This window comes from Strix aluco, chromosome 7 (genome assembly GCF_031877795.1).
Source record: "Strix aluco isolate bStrAlu1 chromosome 7, bStrAlu1.hap1, whole genome shotgun sequence".
Taxonomy (NCBI): domain Eukaryota; kingdom Metazoa; phylum Chordata; class Aves; order Strigiformes; family Strigidae; genus Strix; species Strix aluco.
In genome coordinates this window covers 37376569-37395784 of record NC_133937.1, presented here as the reverse complement: position 1 = coordinate 37395784, position 19216 = coordinate 37376569, and the positions used below count along the sequence as shown (strand labels likewise).

At 39.5% G+C, this 19216-nt stretch overlaps 1 protein-coding gene across 4 annotated transcripts in view; it reads left to right on the top strand.

The window, feature by feature from the left end:
• The window catches only part of CHST15 (carbohydrate sulfotransferase 15), a 54292-nt gene that overhangs the window by 6972 nt on the left and 28104 nt on the right, over positions 1-19216 (top strand). Inside the window, exon 1 of one of the 4 annotated variants that reach the window (XM_074831483.1) lies at positions 5604-5620. The exons of 2 other annotated variants lie outside the window; for them this stretch is intronic. The gene's annotated coding sequence lies outside the window, so the exon portion shown is untranslated. Of the gene's footprint in view, positions 1-5603; positions 5621-16871; positions 16926-19216 lie in introns of those variants that run through there. One more of the 4 variants, XM_074831481.1, reaches the window with a different exon arrangement.

Here is a 19216-nt window from a genome sequence, read left to right as displayed (position 1 = left end):
AGGAGGTTATTTGTGACAGTCAACATGGCTTCACTAAGGGAAAATTGTGCCTGACAAATTCGGTGGCCTTCTACAACAGGGTTACAGTGTTGGTGGATAAGGGAAGACCAACTGACGTCATCTACCTGGACTTGTGCAAAGCTTTTGGCACTATCCCACATGACATCCTTGTCTCTAAATTGGAGAGACATGGATTTGATGGACAGACCACTCGGTGGGTAAGGCTGGATGGTCACACTCAAAGAGTTGGGGTCAGCAGCTTGATATTCAAGTGGAGAGCAGTGACGAGTGGCGTCCTCAGGGGTGGGTGTTGGGACCAGTGCTGTTTAACGTCTTTGTCAGTGAGATGGACAGTGGGATCGAGGCACCCTCAGCGAGTTCACCAACGACACCGAGCTGTGTGGTGCGGTGACACGCTAGAGGGAAGGGATGTGCCATCCAGAGGGACCTGGACAGGTTGGAGAGGTGGGACATGCAAACCTCATGGAGTTCAACAAGGCCAAGAGCAAGGTCCTGCCCATGGGTCGGGGCAATCCCAAGCACAAATCCAGGCTGGGTGAGGAGTGGATGGAGAGCAGCCCCAAGGAGAAGGACTTGGGGGTATCAGTGGATGGAAAACTGACTGTGAGCAGCAACGTGTGCTGGCAGCCCAGAAAGCCAACCGTGTGCTGGGCTGCATCCAGAGCAGTGTGGGCAGCAGGGCGAGGGGGGGGATTCTCCCCCTCTGCTCTGCTCTTGTGAGACCCCCCTGCAGTGCTGTGTCCAGCTCTGGGGGCATCAACATCAGAAGGTCACGGACCTGCTCGAGCGGGGCCAGAGGAGGCCATGAAGATGCTCGTGGGGCTGGAGCAGCTCCCCTGTGAGGACAGGCTGAGAGAGTTGGGGGTGTTCAGCCTTAGAGCAGCCTTCCAGTACTTAAAGGGGTTATAGGAAAAGGGGGGAGGGACTCTTGATCAGGGGTGTAGGGATAGGACGACGGGTAATGATTTTAAACTGACAGAGGGTAGATTTCCATTAGATATAAGGAAGACATTTTTTCCTGTGAGGGTGGTGAGACACTGGCACAGGTTGCCCCTATTTAATAGATATTAAATAGATAACGTTAAATAGATATTGTTAATATTAACTGGCGATGAAGCTGAAATTTCTAGAATTTTCAAGGAACACTCTGAAAACACAGCTCTTCATAGATCTCTTTCACCATGTTAGGCTAGTGGTTGTGCTCCTCTTCCATCTTCAGTCACTGGTTAGTGCATTTCTAGGGCTCCTGCTGTACAGTGAATCCTTCTGGCTTGATTGCTGAAGCCTGAGGAAGTTTCCTGGGGCCATTTCTGGAAGAGATGTTGGATGCTGCTTTGTTGAAGTGGAAGAGGAGCAGGTTGCATGTGTTCATCAGGTTTTGAGCCCATACAGAGCTGATGACAGTTTAGCTCCCCGAAGGAATATGGGTTCACACTGTGCTGTTGTGAAGGATCAGGGACTCTTTGCTTGTTTTGTGGCTCCCAGGAGCTCTAGACAAGTGCAGAGGTTGGGTAAAAATACTGGGTAAAAAGACTGCTGTGCGTTATAGAAATGACAACATGAGATACAGTGGTGGTCTTTTCATTTAAAAAGACAAAAAGATGTTCTTGAGCACTTCACTATTGAGTATTACAGCTTTATGCCCTGAGCAACTCCTTGGAGCCATTCATAAAGTAAATAATTTAGATGAAAAATTTCATAAATTATAGAGCTATGAAACAGTATCTCAGGTTGAGGATTAACTTGCCTGAGGAACAGATAAGGATAAATCAGAATGAAACCACTATCGCTCTTGACATTTAGTATTAGAATTACTTTGCAAAGCTATTTATACCAGCTTTAAAACAGTTTCAACAAGAAATGAGATGTGAGAGGTGAACAGAAGGGAACAGCAGAACCTAAGCTCATGCCTCTCATTATAGGAAAGAGGAAAAATTCATTTGTCTAACATCAGGCTATTTTAAATACTGAGGTGTTTAACTCTTCAGAGAACATTTTTGAACCTTGCTAAGCAGACCAGCAAAATTAAAAATACACAGCGTAGTAAAATGGAATATATGTTGGTATCCATGGAAATCCCACGTGGATTTCTCTTGCATTAGGGTAGATCAAGAGTAATTCAGCCCTTGGTTTTCACTGGTGTAAGGGGGACCAGAATCTGGCTCCTCCAGCTTGTGGGCACTGAAAATGTTTTCTGGTTGTTTTAGAGAAGTTCAGAGTTCTCTGCTTCATGAAGTGTGTGGCTGTAGTGGTAAGGCTGGTAAACCGAAGCAGCGGTCTGCTGTAACACTCTGGTACTTCACAGTGAGAACTTTTAGCCTAAGTCCCCACTACTTCTTTTTTTTTTTTTTTTTTTTTTTTTTAAAAAAAGATGTCAGTAATTCTTTGGGTAAAAATATCCTTCTTAGATGACTTCAAATCACCTGCTTCTTATTTCTGTATACAGCTTTAAAAATTGAGTATTCTTATTGTTTGATATCTGAGTTACAAGGTTGCAACAACTCATTCTGGTGTAATACAGCGGAATGCATAAAAAGCTTCTGCTGGGTTTTGATAGCTTTTTCTTTCAATGGTACCCATTAAGTGGGTGTAGTAATCTCTCCAGTTTTCCAGTTTATTATCTTGCTGTACTAGTACACTGGATAATAAATGGAAAAAAAACACTAAAAATGTACTGTGAAAATACAGGTAAGCATGTAATTTTTGTTGGACTATTACAATTTGTAGATTCTAAAACTTTTCAGTATTAGGAAATGAGCTGAAACTTTATGACAATGTATATTTGTACATTAAAAATACTTGCCCGTTACTGGAACAAGAATATCCCAACTATAATCACTAAAAATTTTACACTGCAGTATTTTTAATAACCTTCTTTGTGTATTTTTAAAGATAACAAATAATTCTGAAATAGCAAATATCATTAAGTTGCATTTAACAAAAAAATGAGGGTTTCAAATGAGATAATATAAATGCTGTGTTCATTCCAAACGGCAATTCTCAGGATGAACCTCTGGCTTCATTAAAGTCAATGAAATGTCTTCCTGCTGACTTCAGCATGCCAGGATTTAAAAAAATAAATGAAATGGGGTCTTAAAAAGTTTTCTTCTTGATGAGTGACTGGAGCTAAAGTCATTCTGCTGTACTTTTCTGTGCATATGTTCTATAGTTCAGCCAGGAATTCTTAAGGTGAAGATAATATCTGGTGGGGTTGAGGGTATGTGAAAAGGAAATAATATTTCTCTTTGAAAGAATATATCAGTAGTTGTGTTATCCCAGAGGTCCCTTTTTACTGAGATACTGCAGACATGTGCCCATTTCAGTGTTAAGGGAAGCTGACCGTGCAGCTGGACATTCGTGTTAAGGATATTTAGGCCTTAAAATTGATGGAAAGCCCCAAAGTCTAACTCTTTATTAAAGTATTACATTACTGCATTGTGTGGGTAGGAGTTGGGGCATTATTTTGCATCAAGTGCAGCACTCAGGCATGGTTTTAGGGACATTTTTAGCTTTGTCCTTTGGGCATCAAGGATTTTTATGTAGCAATAGAATAGGAGGAAGGAATTAATTTGATTTAGCGATGTCAAACTGAAAAAGAAGTTCCTCCTAGCACATCCTTCGAAGAACACTCAATGGCTCTGGATTTAGCCTGCCATCCGCTTTATTTTTGCAGGGATATTTTTGAACTTCCTCTGCTGATAAATATTTAGACTCTGTTTATATTTCCTCTAATTTCTGTTAGATAGTGCTTAGAGATTTTTTTCCATAAATACTTATTACTGAAGAAATTGGTGTTACAAGCCTTGGAATTGCAGTGCTAGCAATTTTGTAATTTTAACTGTAGCTGACTGACAGTGTATTTATTAATTATCCAAGAGAGGCTTATAGCTTTCTGAAAGACAACTTTATTTCTGGACTGTAGGAGTTATAATTGCTTTATGTCTGGAGTGCAGTTTTAGGTGCAGAAGGCTTGGCTGGATTAGATGTGACCATCGCTGAGGATCAGTAAGGTATGAGAAGTGGAAAGGCTGTTTCAAATTTGTAGCATTTTTAGTCACCAGGATGCTGCTAAGCTCAGAATGAAAATTGCAGCTGTTTCTTTTTTGTTTAGTTAAAATCTAATGAAAAACAATTCAGAGAAACCTGAGTTGATATTAATTACTTTGAGTGCTTGAAGGATTTCCTTTGCAAAATTCTGGGCAGCCTTTTCTTACAGCCTGGCTCTGTACGAGTCTCACTGGTGTTGCCCAGTTAAATCTTAGAGCTGTTTTGTTATGCCTTGCTAATTTCTTTTTGGGATCATGTTTTTCCTGATGTGAATATGACAATCCCACTTTAATTAGATAAGAGCAGTTGTCACCATGCATAGGGACTGTGATGCCTAGGAGTCTCAGAAGTATCTGTGTCAAAATAAATAAATAAAACATCTAAAAAGCTTTACTAAGAGGCAGTAAACTTAAAAATGGGATTGGTTAACAGCACTGAAATGAGACGCCTTATTATATTACAGCATATAGCCACCAGATGTCACTTATTTTGTGCACCACTGTGCTGGGGAGAAATATGCCCTTGGTATGTAAAAGATAAAAAAAACCAGCAACTTGCTGTAAGTGGCTGTGTTTCGGTTTGTATTCATAATTGGCAACTGTCTTCCTTGATAAATATTTTCATCTTAAAATAGACTGTATAGACTCGTTTCTCACAGATAAGTTAGACTTACATTTTTTATGAGCTTTAAATGTCAGCAGTGACATTTTGAAATTCAGTCTTTAAGAAAATAATTAATAGGCTTACTAAATTTTCTAAAGGATGAAAGTACATTTTATGGAAAGGACAGTTATATTATTATGAACTGTACTATCATTAAAGACACTTTAAACAGTGGCTTAAATATATATTCATCTTCAGGCAAGTTAAAAGAATTGAGATGAGTCCTAAAGCCATGCAGGACTGAAAGCAAGATGGAATTACGTGTAGACAGGGGAAGGACCACTTCTAAAATCAGAGAACAGCATCCACTTATAGAACAATCCAGTTCATCCTCAGGGTTTAAAGGCTTCAAAGAAAAGTGTAAATAAAGATATATAGATAGATGGGGATATATCTCGTGGAAAAAGAACACTTGGTAGCCAATGCAAAGCTCTTTTTCCTGACCCCAGTGAACATGAACAGTATCAGTGAGTGGGATGGACAACTAATTGCTCACCCCCGAGAGCGAGCAAAGAGCTTGTGATCTGGGTTGTGGTGTTCAACGCTGTTTTTTTCCTCCCATTACCAGAGATGCTAAACGGACAGGTGCAGACCCCGTTCCTGCTCCATGGTCACATAGGCCTCATGCTCATTTATTTTTTTGGTCTGTACTCAAAGACAGCATCATTAGAAAGGGGAAATTTAATTTTCTGCAGTTGAAGCAGACAGGCTGAAAACTGAGTGATTTCCTGAAGGGTAATGATTATTTTTCCAGTGGTATTACTGCAGGGTTTTTTTCACATTTTAAATGTGTCTTCCACCTCAGATTTCATTTTGGGATGGAGTCATACTCGCTCTGTGGATCTCATGCAGGTCGGAGGACGTAAATCCATCGCTCCGAGTGAATGATGTGAGCATTGCCCTCCAAATTATTTTCCTTTTGAGTCCTCAGGAGCAGCTGTTTTCAAAGACTACCTACCTTCATTCTTCATCTGTTGTGAAAAATGAACTCTAGCATGACATTCACTAACGGGAGGCAGAGTATATGACACAGACTATTTTCCCCCTTTTCTTCTATGCTAGAGCAAAAATAGAGGTGAGCAAAGCACTCCTTAACTAATAGAAATGGTGTTGACTTCTAAATGCAGTGAGTTAATATTTTAGCAGCTGGTATGAGACCAATTATATTAATGAGGGCTCCATTGTCTTAACTGAGAGCCGTTTATGAGCCTGAGGGTTTCACTTCCTAGCTGCAGGTCTTGCACCATTGCTCCTGAAAATACCACCTGCCAGCTTTGGCCCCAACAAGTGCTCGCTGTCACTGTCGTGCAGCGGGGTTCTGGCGCAGCTCTGGGATGGGGACTGTGATGACAGCTGGGGAAGGTTGGAAAAATTACCTTCTCTGTCTTTTGAGCTTATGGAAAGACTGAAATTCGCCCTGTTTAATACGGTTACTGGGAGAAATTCAGATTCAATGCTGTCTGCCTTAGATGGTTTATTTCGAACAGGATTGCTGGTGATTTTTTATCTTGTACAATACATACCTGAATTTTCTTCAAAGTCCCTCAATCCCTGTGTAATGGGATTCTGGTGAGTTAGGAGATCTAGATTTTTCTTGGACTTCTACCATTTTATGCATATGGTAGTATAGGTAACGCACGTCAGTACTCTGTCATTTTGTCATCCACAAATTGAAAAGCACTCTGACATCTGCTGTTGGGAGTTACTCCAAAAAGCGAGCACTGTCCATGCCCTGAAGGTCTGATACACATGGATGTTAACTAAACTCTGAGATACATTTGAGTGCACTCTAGCATCCTCATGAGTCTGCTGTGTATGGTATGAATGTTTGCAATGAAACTACTGCCTTTACTCATTTAATTAGTTTTTCAGGTTGGACAGAAGCTTTTATATAAAAGGATTAATGAAATAATACATATATTGTATTAAAATGTTCATGTTTGGAGAATACATTTTGTCTGTTCCAGATCAGTTTTGCTGGTGTAGCTTAACCCTGTACAAATAACCTTTAGGAGGAAAGTAAGAATAACTACAAAGTCAAGTTTTCACATGTAAAGGAAGAAAACCCATATAATCTTAGGTTTTATTCTGATTTGATGTTATTATCAAAGTCTAATTTATAACACTGAGCCGTGCAATAAAGAAACTGAAGTATATTATCAGCATAGAAGTTATTTTTTCCCTTAATGAGAAAAACTGAAATTTTCTGAGTTTATAGATTATTCTGAACTTCTGAAGTAACTTATTTTAATTATAAATGTTTTGGATACTGAAGGCATTTTTCAGGATTTAAACGTGCAAGCAAGCTGTAAATTAAATCAAATGGTCTGCGGTGAGACTATAATTTCTCTTACACACCTAGGATGAATGGTTTTCTAGCACGCCTAATTTCTCCACATACGGGTGAAGTAACCACTAAAAAAGCAGCAGGATTGACTCAATTATTCACACAGTAGGTTTCATTTTTGTCCACTGGAAATAGTTTGTCCATCAGGGCCAGAGAGCTGATCCCCGGGTGCCTTCCCTTGTTGACTCTGGTTTGAAGCAAGCTCTGCTCCAGCTGTGCAAAGTGGGACCTGCTCTGTTGAAGCACATTGGAGGTGCAGAAGGGGATTGTTACAGTCAAGGTGACAACTCCCCCTTGAAAACACGAGCAAAGAGATAAACCGACAGCAATTATGTTGTCAAAGGGTGGAGAGTTTTCGTGGGGTGAGCACCACAGAAATTCATGATTAAAAAACCCCAACCAAAACATCAAATTTGGCCCAGACACAGGGAGGCTCTCACATCTGTGTGGCAAGGCTGCTGAATTGGTGTTGGAGCTGTTTCTGTTGAAGCCAGGGCAAGCCAGAGCTGGTGGGGTGGGGACAGTTTTGCTCTTCTGGGACCTCTGCTGTAAAGGACATAGGCAGGGTGGAGGGGTTGCAGTGTCCAAAACTGCTCCTGCGACTGCTGAGTCACATTCCTGAAGCTTTGATGGAAGACATGGCATTTCGTGGCACTTTATTGCATGTTGCTGTCTTTAGATGTGGGCACGGAGAGGTTTTTGTAGAAGACAATGGTTGATACGGCTTTTTGCGGCAACTGCTGTGTTTTGTTAAGAACGTTCTTGAGAGTGGAAAGCATTGAGAAACTGAGCATGGGCCAACTTCTACAATGCCTTATTTCTGAAACCATACAGCTCCTTTTGGTGGCTACTAAAAACCTAGGTGTAACTCAATAACATTATTGATAGAACAGGTCAACACAGACCCATTTTTTGCATTTCTCTGGATCTGAGGCACTAAAAGAACCATTGTCTCTGGAGCTGCAGTTTGATGCATCAGCTGGACTGAGCTCTTCTGCTGACAAATACAGCGTATTTCTATACTGTTATCTGCACATAATGTACACATTTTATTTATCATTGTTTTGTAGGGGCTGGGTCTCACTTTTGAGAACTGAATACTGCTTTCCTAGAATGCATGTTTTGTCACTTACTTGACAGGGTTTTAGGGGTTTTCTTTGGTGTTATTTATATTATATGGTATATGGTAGTGCTTAGAAACCATAAATGGGCTTGGAAGCCATCTCTTCCAGCCCTAACACACCCTAGTAAGCTCTTATTTCAGTGTAGTCCCTGCTGCAGACATGTATTAGGGAATCTGTAGTTTATTTTGCATAAAAAATATCCCCTCCAAATGCATCTGTATGCTCTTGATGCCGTCTTAGTCTCCTGTGTGTCTGAAAGCTTTGAATGCATTAACAGCCTAAACCAAGTTATTACATTAATCTTGTGAAATCAAAAATGCATGTTTTTGACTCAGAGTAAACAGTATTGGTAACAGAGAGATTTAACAGATAGAACTGCATATCAAAACTTGGGAGGTATTTTTGCTGGAGATGATTTTTGGTTAGATATGCGAATTCTGCTAAAGTTGCAGTTTATAGGTACTTGCAAAGTATTTTGTGGGGTATATTCTGGCGATGTTTTTACTTCTCTGCAGAGTTTTATAATGTTAACGTTCTATCTCAATTTTTCTGCATTAGAAAGTAAGATTTTTGGGTTATCATTAACAGTCATGCATCTGTTCTTGAAAAGCTGGCTGCCAACTGCAGTTGATGGAATTTGTGTCACTTCAGATTTCTTCTGTGAATTGCTTCAGTAAATGATTTATTCTAAGAAGTGGAACCTGAGCTCCAGAACGAGTGTTGATCCGATTTCAGCTGCAACATCCTATAGCAACTCTATGTCCTTCTCTATTTGTCTAGAACCAAATATATCAACAAGCACTGCTGTTTAAAAATAAAACCTCATTTTACCCCCTGCTGTTCACTTGTGAGTTGTGCCCTGCTACCCGCAGGCTCACAGGGATTTTTCAGCAGAGTGAGAGCTTTCTGGCTGAAGCAGAGCATTTGAGAACTGTTTTTCTCCTTCTCTCCTTAAAACCGTTCTCTGGGCCATCTTAGGAGATGGTCTGTCCCACAGGGCAAGTGAGAGGAGCATCCTGGCCATAGGCATCCCCATATAGCACCCGAGTGGCGTTCAGGTAGGGATCAGTAAGGACCACTATGTGAATTAGTCACTTGTGTCATCTGGGACCTCCATCAAGGGTGGGATCTTTATTTCAGTTTCTCAATGCAAGGCCTTAAAAAGTGAATTGTGAGCCCTCTGAAGTTTAGACAGAGGAAGAGTGGTGAGTTTGAGACAGTCTCCCTACAGCAGCAGCTAAGTAATTAACATCTCAATTAGAAAAAAAGTCTCTTAGCTTGCCTGGGATTGCGTCTGTGCCACAAATAAAGACCATCTACTTTGCTAGGCTAAATGTTGCCTTTATGTTGCAGAAAATGTTGCAGAAGAGGCAGGGTGTGAGGGACTGCATCCGAATTTTTCTTGGTGCATTCATCGTTATACAGAGTTGGGTTTTTGGTTTGTTTGTTTTTTTCCTGGTTTCTTTTAATGGAAATTCAGTAAAGAAAGTTCTCAGATTTTTATCTTGTTTGTTTACAATCTGCAGTCCAGCTAAGTGCAATGGAAAACATGAAAAGGTATTTGTGGTTGTGTTCTTTCCAAGTGGAAAACAAGTATACTGAAGCCAAATATGCGCAAAACCTGCAGGAATACACAGTCAAGTCAAGGGGGTCAGCAACTCAGTGGCAGAGGAACAGATTTATCTTATATTGTTCTGGATATTACAGTATTTACTTACTGGATCCCATAGATAGCATGGCTTTTTTTCTGTGTTATTACTGTTGTAAGTGGGGGTCTTGTTGCAGTTGCAAGATTACTGGGCTAGAGTTTACCATGTTACGAAAATTGTATTGAGAGCTGTAATTTTTCTGAGAGGCTGGTGAAATATATTCTTTCTTGTAATAATGGAAATCAGTAAATGAAGATATTTGAATTTCATTGAAGTTTGTGATAGAAGTGTTGCTGTGATGATCTAAAGATATGAGAGGACAATAATGAGTGTTTAATCTATTGTCAAATGGCATTAGAATCATAGAATCACAGAATGGTTTGGGTTGGAAGGGACCTTAAAGCCCATCTAGTCCGACCCCCCTGCCATGGGCAGGGACACCTTCCACTAGCCCAGGTTGCCCAAAGCCCCGTCCAACCTGGCCTTGAACCCTTCCAGGGAGGGGGCAGCCACAGCTTCTCTGGGCAACCTGTGCCAGGGACTCACCACCCTCACAGGGAAGAATTTCTTCCTTATGTCTAATGTAAATCTTTCAGTTTAAAACTGTTACCCCTCGTCCTATCCCTACACCCCTGATCAAGAGTCCCTCCCCCCTTTCCTGTAGCCCCTTTAAGTCCTGGGAGGCCACTCTAAGGTCTCCCCGGAGCCTTCTCTTCTCCAGCTGAACGCCCCCAACTCTCTCAGTCTGTCCTCACAGGGGAGCTGCTCCAGCCCCACAAGCATCTTCGTTAGGTTCTACATCAAGTATGTGCTCTGACTATAAAGATGTATGTTGTTAGCAACAGAAAACAGAGTATAGCCATGTGGAAAAGTCTTCAGAATGATGGTATCTTGTAAGCTGGTTAATAAAAATTTATTGCACTTTTGTGTAGTTAAAGAGCACATGATACGGATGAGTGATGGAGCCTAAGCATTCGATGAAACACTTATGAATAGTGGTAGGAGACTTTGAAAGTAAATGTTGCTTGACTTATGCAGAATAAACACTTTCCTAACATGCTGAAAGCAATGTAATATATTCCATCAGAATATAGTTAATTAACTGTAGCCAGAAGTTACCTGCAGGAATTTTATCTGGTGATACTGTGTTGCTCTTACAGAGATAACTAATTAGCAATTTCTTGAGAATACTTAGACCTTTTTGGGTATCTCCACTTGGGACTTGTGAGTCTAATTCACTTTGGAACAAGTGTATAGTTTCTTGGTACTTTAACGGGCTGAGATCTATCTGCTGTGTTGTTGCTTAAAGAATTAAAGTTGTTGAACATTTATAAAAGTTACTACTAAGCTTGGAACACAGTTTTGGGCTGTTTTGTTTTTTGTTTTTTTTGGGTTTTTTTTCCTAAAGTGTTGAAACAAAGCCACAGTTGTGATTTGGCATCAATGAATAGTTTTTGTTGACTAATTTTTGTTTGAATTTACAAGAAACTTTAATGACAGACTCTAATACTGAGTTTGTCTTTTCAGGATGCAGCTGTGTATGTTTCCTTTCACCCACTCAGCACTAGATGAAAGATGAAATGCCCTATTCATGAAAAAGCACTTACATGGTACTTATGTACAGATGAAATATGTTTTTCCATCCATTTTAATGTATGTCTCATGGAGAAGGTACCATATATGAGTCATAACAAAAAAATTCAGATGACTCTGTTAAGATAGTAAAGTTTATGAAGAAAATTCAGTTTGGAGGTGGAAGAAAATCCCTTCTCAGTCACTAAAAATCAAATGAGCAGCTGTTAGCATATACGTTGCTCTAGAATTGTCACAACAATATTGTGTTTAAAGCAACGTTAAGTATCACATAGACCGATCCCCTTCAGAAAGACTGCTTATTTATGAAGCGTGAAGGTATATCAAATGAATTCTCGTAGACACCATTTAGTTGCATTACTGCATGAAAAAACATTTTACCACACCATGAGATAAACAGGCACTGAAGGCATTACGTTATGCATATTCTATTTATTCCATATAATGTTATTCATCCCTGAAAAGCAGCCTTAAATTAGCAGCTGATCTCTCACAACCCACAAGATTTAGCAATTCATACTGTATACCATTTGCAAAGAGGCAGTAAGTATTAGATTTCAGATGGTGGAAAGAATATGTTTCTCACTTTAAATCAACTCAAGGTAGCAGCTGCTAAAATCAAGTAAAATCAAATGTGTAAAAAGAACAAGATGGTAATCAGAGTAACATAACTGTGAATGCCCACTATTTTGCAGCATGCTGAGGCTGAAAATGCTTGGCAGGACCATTGGAAATACATTTTTCTCCCACGTGCTGGTTTTGGACCAGTAATCAATGCAAGAGACAAAGACCCATGCTTAAAATAAACCTTCAGAACTGGAAGATCTCTTCCTGCAAATTCAACTGTGCTACACTAGCTTTCCATCTCTTCCTCAAATAAGAGTCAGCTGGCACTCTTGAATGTGAAGATTTATTTTTCTTTAGCACAATGAGGCTTTGGTGTTCATCTCACCTAACCTTAGAGGTGTGGATGGCAGATGCCTAAATCTGAGGCAGTCACTCAAACCTCACGTTGTAGCCAACACAGAGAAATTGGCTGTCCAGAGCAAATTCCTCATGTTCAGATAAGGTGATGAAAACGAGAGTGCTGTCCTCACCTAACCAAGCTTTGCATGAAGGGAAAACCTGTATCTCTACTGAGCACGTTGCTCCAGAAGAGCTATTTCACTAAATTACAGTAATATCCATCCAGAGACTCAAACAATGAAGCAAACTTGGAGGCCTGAAAATAAAGCAGGACAGGCAGCTGTCAGAAAGAAATGCATAAAAATAGCCTGTATTTGATAAGTGAACTCTGTCAATACTAGACCAATTCTTTGCCTTTGGAGTTTTCTGAAGATAAATACTTATTTTTGATTACAGCCTGACTGCAGGGCGTATGGGAGCTGTATTTAGATATGATATTTTTTCCCACCTGCCAGCCCCCAAACCCCCTGGATTTGTTTGATAAAAATATCTGGAGTGGAAGAGCTTCATAACAGATTCAGCCTTCATGCTTCGTGCTTCCCTGTTGCATTAGTACTTATAACAGGAATTGGACTGATTTGTGGGATGATAGTGTGATTTATTCCTTGAAAGAGAATGTAGGTAAGAATTTCTATTATTGTAAAGTAATGTGATATCCTGTGTTGGGAATGAAACTTCAATGCCTGTTTGATCTTATTAAAAATGTAATAAAAACATTTGTGACAAGACCAGCCTTATCACGTTCACTCTCTGCACCTGAAATTGTATTTCAGGTGATCTTTTTACCTTTACTGTGAGCTCTTTCGTTATTTTCCTTTTTCTACATAACAAAAGAAAATAAATACAGCAAATTCAGCCTGAGAAATTGTCACTGATATTAAATCACTTAACTTATTTAACCTTCTATGTCTGTCTTTGACATTGGGTGTCCTGGAGATTTAAGAAAATACACTTTTTCTTAGCAAGGGGTAAAAGTGAACTCCCATTAGCATCTGTATTTTATATCTGTTCTGGCTCTTAGTGATTCAGTCATTTTAACGAGGGACTGACTTTTTTTTTTTTTTTTTTTTTTTTAATAGATGTGATTTCTGGTTGTATTCTGAATACCAAAGCTTTTAAATCTGGTTCCAGATTTTTGGGAGAGGAATCTGTGAGCCCCATAGGATGGATACATTGGTTTATCTCTGTTTTCATGGGATGACCTCAAGGACTCTGTAGGACATATTGGGAGGTTGCTCACAGTTACTATGAGAATTAAAAAAAAAAAAAGAGAGAAGATACTAAACTTAGACTATGCATAATGATTTCTGAAACTGGCTTAAAATGGCTTTTCTGTGAGAAGACTTGCACTGGAGTAATTTATGTAAAGACAAAGTTTTTCTACAGTGTGCAGTTTTTTCATATTCAATATAAATCTGTCAGTGTTTCTGTAGCAAGACACTATGTGAGATGAATAGAAACTAAGTGAAATGAAAAGATGAATTGCTGGAGATGTTGCACATCATAGGCAGCAAGTTTTGATTAAGAGTTGAGAAGCCAGTGTGTACCATAGGCAAAATTCTACTCTGAGCATCCTTATAAATGCATGAGAACATAATTTTGCTCCATGTTTGAACAAGAGGAAGGACTTAAAACCATTGGTTTGAGCCCTACCCTGATGCAGGGTGAGGGATTCATGGTGCTTGGGACATGTGGTACCACAGGTTGGGCGGCTGGCAGTGGTGCTTTTGTTCTTCCAGGGCTTTTTGACCTACATTTCTGGAGAAGCCATTAGAGTGCTGATGCCCCGAATCCCTACACTTCTCTTCAGCTCTTATAAAACCTTCAGTATAAATCTTGCAGGGGAATAGCTTTTGGAAAATTGTCTGGTGTGGATCTGAGGCAGGTGTTACTGTGGAGAAATTGCTGGTGAGATCTCATCCCTGCCTTAAATGTGGAGGAACCAGTCTGTTATCTTCTAAACCTGTATGCTAGTTTAGGTGTAATTGGGAGACCATAATATAGTTTGGAGTTTATCAGTAGGCCAGAGGTTGGCTGGCTTTGGTTCTGTTTTATTTTCTTGTCTGAACTTTTTATTTGGCAAGTAGCCCCAAAATAAATGATGGGTCTGATTCTAGACTGGTTTAAATCAGTTGAAATAAAAAGAAAAAAACCCACAGAAATCGTTAATTTTTTTACTGATTTTTTTTTCTACTGAAAAATAGTTTAAAAATAGGGAATATCAACCTTAATTATTATTTTCATATTTTCAAGGCAAATCAAACAATAACACATCAGAACATTCAGATGTGGTGTGTTAGGAGCACAAGAAGCTGGACCTTGGTAATTTCTAGGAACCTGCACAAGACTTCAGATGTAATAACAGGTTTCTGGGGGAAGGCATGACCATGCTGTAGCTGATCCAGGACAGTATCCTGCTCCCCTTCCTGTTTCCCCCTCTTTTTTTTCCTTGCTTCCAATTATCTGTTTATTCAGGCAGTGTTTATGCCCCAACTGAGTGGTGGTTCAAGCTCAGTATCTATTTCCTGAGCGTTGCATCACAACTAATAAAATTGGATTCTTATTTGATTGAAACAACTACCTTTACGCTGATTTTAGGGGAGTTTGCTGATTTTTTTACAAATGGAGGGTGTCATTTGCTCCATTCTCACATTTTCTTTGGGAGTATATTGATGAGGAAGGAGCAGAGCATGTTTGGATTAGATCTTGAGAAAGAAACCAGCTGGGTTATGGAATAAGCCACAGTTGTTACTTAGGCAAAATTGCTGTTTCAGTGGTGATTCAGGAGGTTTTCTTTGGCTTTAAAAGGCTTCAGAACTGGATCCTTTAAAGAATATTTTACACTTGAACAAGTGTTCAGCAGTTGTTCAGCAGGTTGAATGTATAATCATGGGTTATGACCACATATTGTAGCTTTCAAAATGTGACTGTTTTTCAAGTGATTGTCTTAAAAATGTTTGCAGTGGGTTTGTATAATTTCTTGGGAATTGCATTTATTGCCTTTTTTTTTTTTTAAAAAAACAAGTTTTTAAAGCAAACAATGGAGCTTTACATAACTTCAGTCAGCAGGAGGTTGCTGAGCTCTGTAATGAGTCCTGCTGCTTTTCTAAACCACTGCAATAGTGCTTTTTTTTATTTTTTTTTTTTTTGAAAGGAGGTTGCAGAGGTCAGTGATTCATGATTCTCATTTTATTGACATATCTTCTTTCTGTGGCTTGTTGATTGCTCTGAAGTAAATAGATGTGAGTTCATGCACAGTTTATTTCCAAAAATGTTACCTTGAGGAGCCAAATGTGTGCAATAAGCAGGATAGAGAAAATCTATGATTATTCCTCTCCTTTCCTAAGCTCGTTTGCTTTTTATTATTTTAAGTCAGGTTTTTATGACTTGTACTGTTTATTTATGAAAATGGTACAACCTGCCCACTAGCAGGATGAACTTCCTCATGCTGTACAAATATTTCACTACATTTGTACAAATACTTCAGCTTTTTCTGAAGAGACCATGTCTGAGAGCAAAATCATTGTGTAGCCTGTAGTCTGGTTCAATCCTTATACCTTCCAGTAGGCCTGATAGCTAAAAAGTGTCTGCAATGGTAAAGTTTTGCAGGTTTTTTATGTGTCTGGAGGTCATAAACATCTTGCACGGGCTGAAGAATTGCTGTTGTACAGGGAGAAATCCCGTCCCCACTGCCGTGGGCCAAATTGGAATGGGTGGTGGAGAAATGGAAGAGGAATTACATGGTTGTGCTGCACTGCTACTAAATATTGCTGGTTTTTTTTTTAAATATGGAAATTTTGTGAAGGTTTTAGTCTACCAGCCTCACTCTGCCCTTTCATGTTTCCATGGTACAGTTGAGGGCAGCGTCTCACTTAGAGACCTACACCTTTTTTGTAACTAATGACAGCCCTGTCTTCACAGCAGCTCTTGAGAGTGAAATACTACCGAAGGGAAGTTAATTTCTGGAGTGTTCATGGAGGATGTGGGATCAGCTTTGCTCTGAGATTTTAAAAAACATTAGCAGCGCAAACTGAGAACTTGAATTAAACAAATCTTCCTGATTTGACAGGGAAGGCACTTAGGCAGGAAGAGTATTCACACAGATTAGTGAAAACAGTTAGGAGACTATGGATAAAACACCATAGCCCTTACTCAAAGAATGGCATTAGGTATTACTAAATTAGGAGCCATGTGCTCCTTCAGAAGTTACTGACCAGTTGAGATCCAGCAGTATTATCTTTTGCCTAATCCTGTTTTTGTTTGTTTGGGGGTTTTTTTTGTTTTGTTTTGTTTTGTTTTTTTTTTTTTCCCCTGAAGGTACTTATCCTTATTTTTACAGCATCTGTAGCTTTCATTTAAAAAGAAGAGGGGCAAGGGCTACCTGCTGCAGAGGACATATTCCACATGTCTGCTTTGGGTGATGCTTCAGCTGAAGTATCTTTTGTGGTGCAACTGCTTCTTGTCACATGGAGAAATAACAGATATCACAGCAGCTGAAGGTCTTCCCATAACAAGGTATCAACAGAGCAGGAACATGACGTGCTCTTGTATTTCCACATATTAATAGTTTCAGTTTTTTTACTTTTGCTGAGAAGTAATAAGGTTCCTTGGGAAAAAGAGCCTATTTTCTCAGCTCTAATAAGCACATCAGCATACAAATCCTTGATGTGATGCCTGACATGAGTGGCAATAGGAAAATGGACAGAAAGAAAAAAGAAAATGTTTTGTGAAACTGCAGAGCCTGTCCATGGGAGCTGTAGCTGAGGGGCGTGCTTTGGATGGGCTCCATCCCATCTAACCTGAGAGCTGGTGGATTATTTTCGAACTTGCCTTAGACATCTGTATTTTAGTCTGTGACCTGCCCAACAGGACAATCTTAAATCAAATCTTCAACTGGCACAGATACCTCTGTCCCTCTCTTCTGCCTCTGGCTATGGCCAGTAAAAAATGCTCAGTGAAAGAGTGTAAGAACAGGTATTAATAGATTTCTCCGATCCCCATTCCTTTCTAGCTTCTGGCAGTTGAGGATAGAAACCATTTATAGATTTATTCTCCATTAATTGTTTAAAGTCTTTCAAAGACATTCATACTTTTGGCCTCAGTGAGTTCTACATTTTAATTATATTGTGTGAAGAGAGGAAACAAAGTGCTGTAACTCCACTGACATCAAACAGAGAAACAGTTATACATCAAGCTGAGAAATGTGTTACTGCTGTACTTGAAGTGTGTTTATAATAGGTTAACAGCATGCCACTCTTTCATGTGGTAGTAGGATAAGCTGAATATGATTAAAAGTAACAAGGCTAGTATAAAATTTAGCCTTAAGAGTACTAGCAAAAGTTTATCTTTATTTTAAAGAATTATATAAAAAAGGAAAGCACATTATATTAAGGCTGGTGACCTGAAAAATAGCTCATGCACTTAGATGTCCAGAAGATGTGTGTGCATGTAAAATCTATTCCATCTGTTTTATCTTATTCATAGAGGAGGAGAATTTTAGTTATATGACTGAGCATATGAAAGTAATTTCTTTTTATAGCCATTTTGATTACAGTCTTTCCCTACAATCCTTTAAGAGAAAGTGGAGGAATTTTATGAAATGTTTATTTAACAGAAATAAAACAGAATTTCAAGTATTTTCTCTATAGTGAACATAAATACGTGAATGATGAAAAATCTTACATGTTTTATTTTTTGTGGAATTTATCTTTTTACACTATTTAGCTTCCCATATGACAACGAGTAGGACATGGTGGATACTGCGTTTTCAGTAGTTTGTTGTAAGGCTCTAGCAGGCAGCTCTGCCTTGGGCTGTTTGCTTTTGTGGCACCTGCGTTACCTGACAGCCTTCTGTCCCGCATCCTGCAGCCTCTGCACCCAGCGGTTCCTCCTCTTGTATAATGAAGGAATTGTACAGGGAAACTAGCAAAGAAAAGGTCTCACCCATTTGCTATTAAGTTCTTGGTTGCATATATTTGTTAGATGGAGTCTGCTTCAATTCGAAACTGTGATGCAGGTCCCCTTGGCTTCAGCGGGAGTATATTCCCCTGTACTTGGCACTGGTGAGGCTGCACCTCAAATACTGTGTTCGTGTTTGGGCCCCTCACTGCAAGAAAGACATTGAGGTGCTGGAGCGTGTCCAGAGAAGGGCAGTGAAGCTGGTGCAGGGTCTGGAGCACAAGTCTTGTGAGCAGCGGCTGAGGAAACTGGGGGGGTTTAGCCTGGAGAAAAGGAGGCTCTGGGGAGACCTTATTACTCTCTACAATTACATGAAAGGAGGCTGTAGCAAGGTGGGTGTTGGTCTCTTCTCCCAGGTAACAAAGACTGGATATTAGGAAAAATTTATTCACTGAAAGGGTTGTCAAGCATTGGAACAGGCTGCCCATGGAAGCGGTTGACTCACCATTCCTGGAGGTATTTAAGAGATGTGTAGATGTGGCACTTATGGACATGGTTTAGTGGTGTCCTTGGCAGTGCTAGGTTAGTGGTTGGACTCAATAATCTTAAAGGTCTTTTCCAACCTAAACAATTCTATGATTCTATCTAAGATAGCTATTGATTTTTTACCCATTCATCTCTGTGTCATCTCTTATATCCATGTTTCCTACTTACGAGATTCCCAAAGATCCTAATTTTTATGAGGAGGATTGCTTTTGGCCAAGGAGCTTGAAAAGGTTTATGTTAATTTCTGCTTTGTGGTTAGAGCTGGTATACATTTATGTGCAACAGACAAATATCGTATAGTCATGATCATAAATAATTCACCATTCACTTCAACAAGAGGAAATTACATGCTACATTATTCA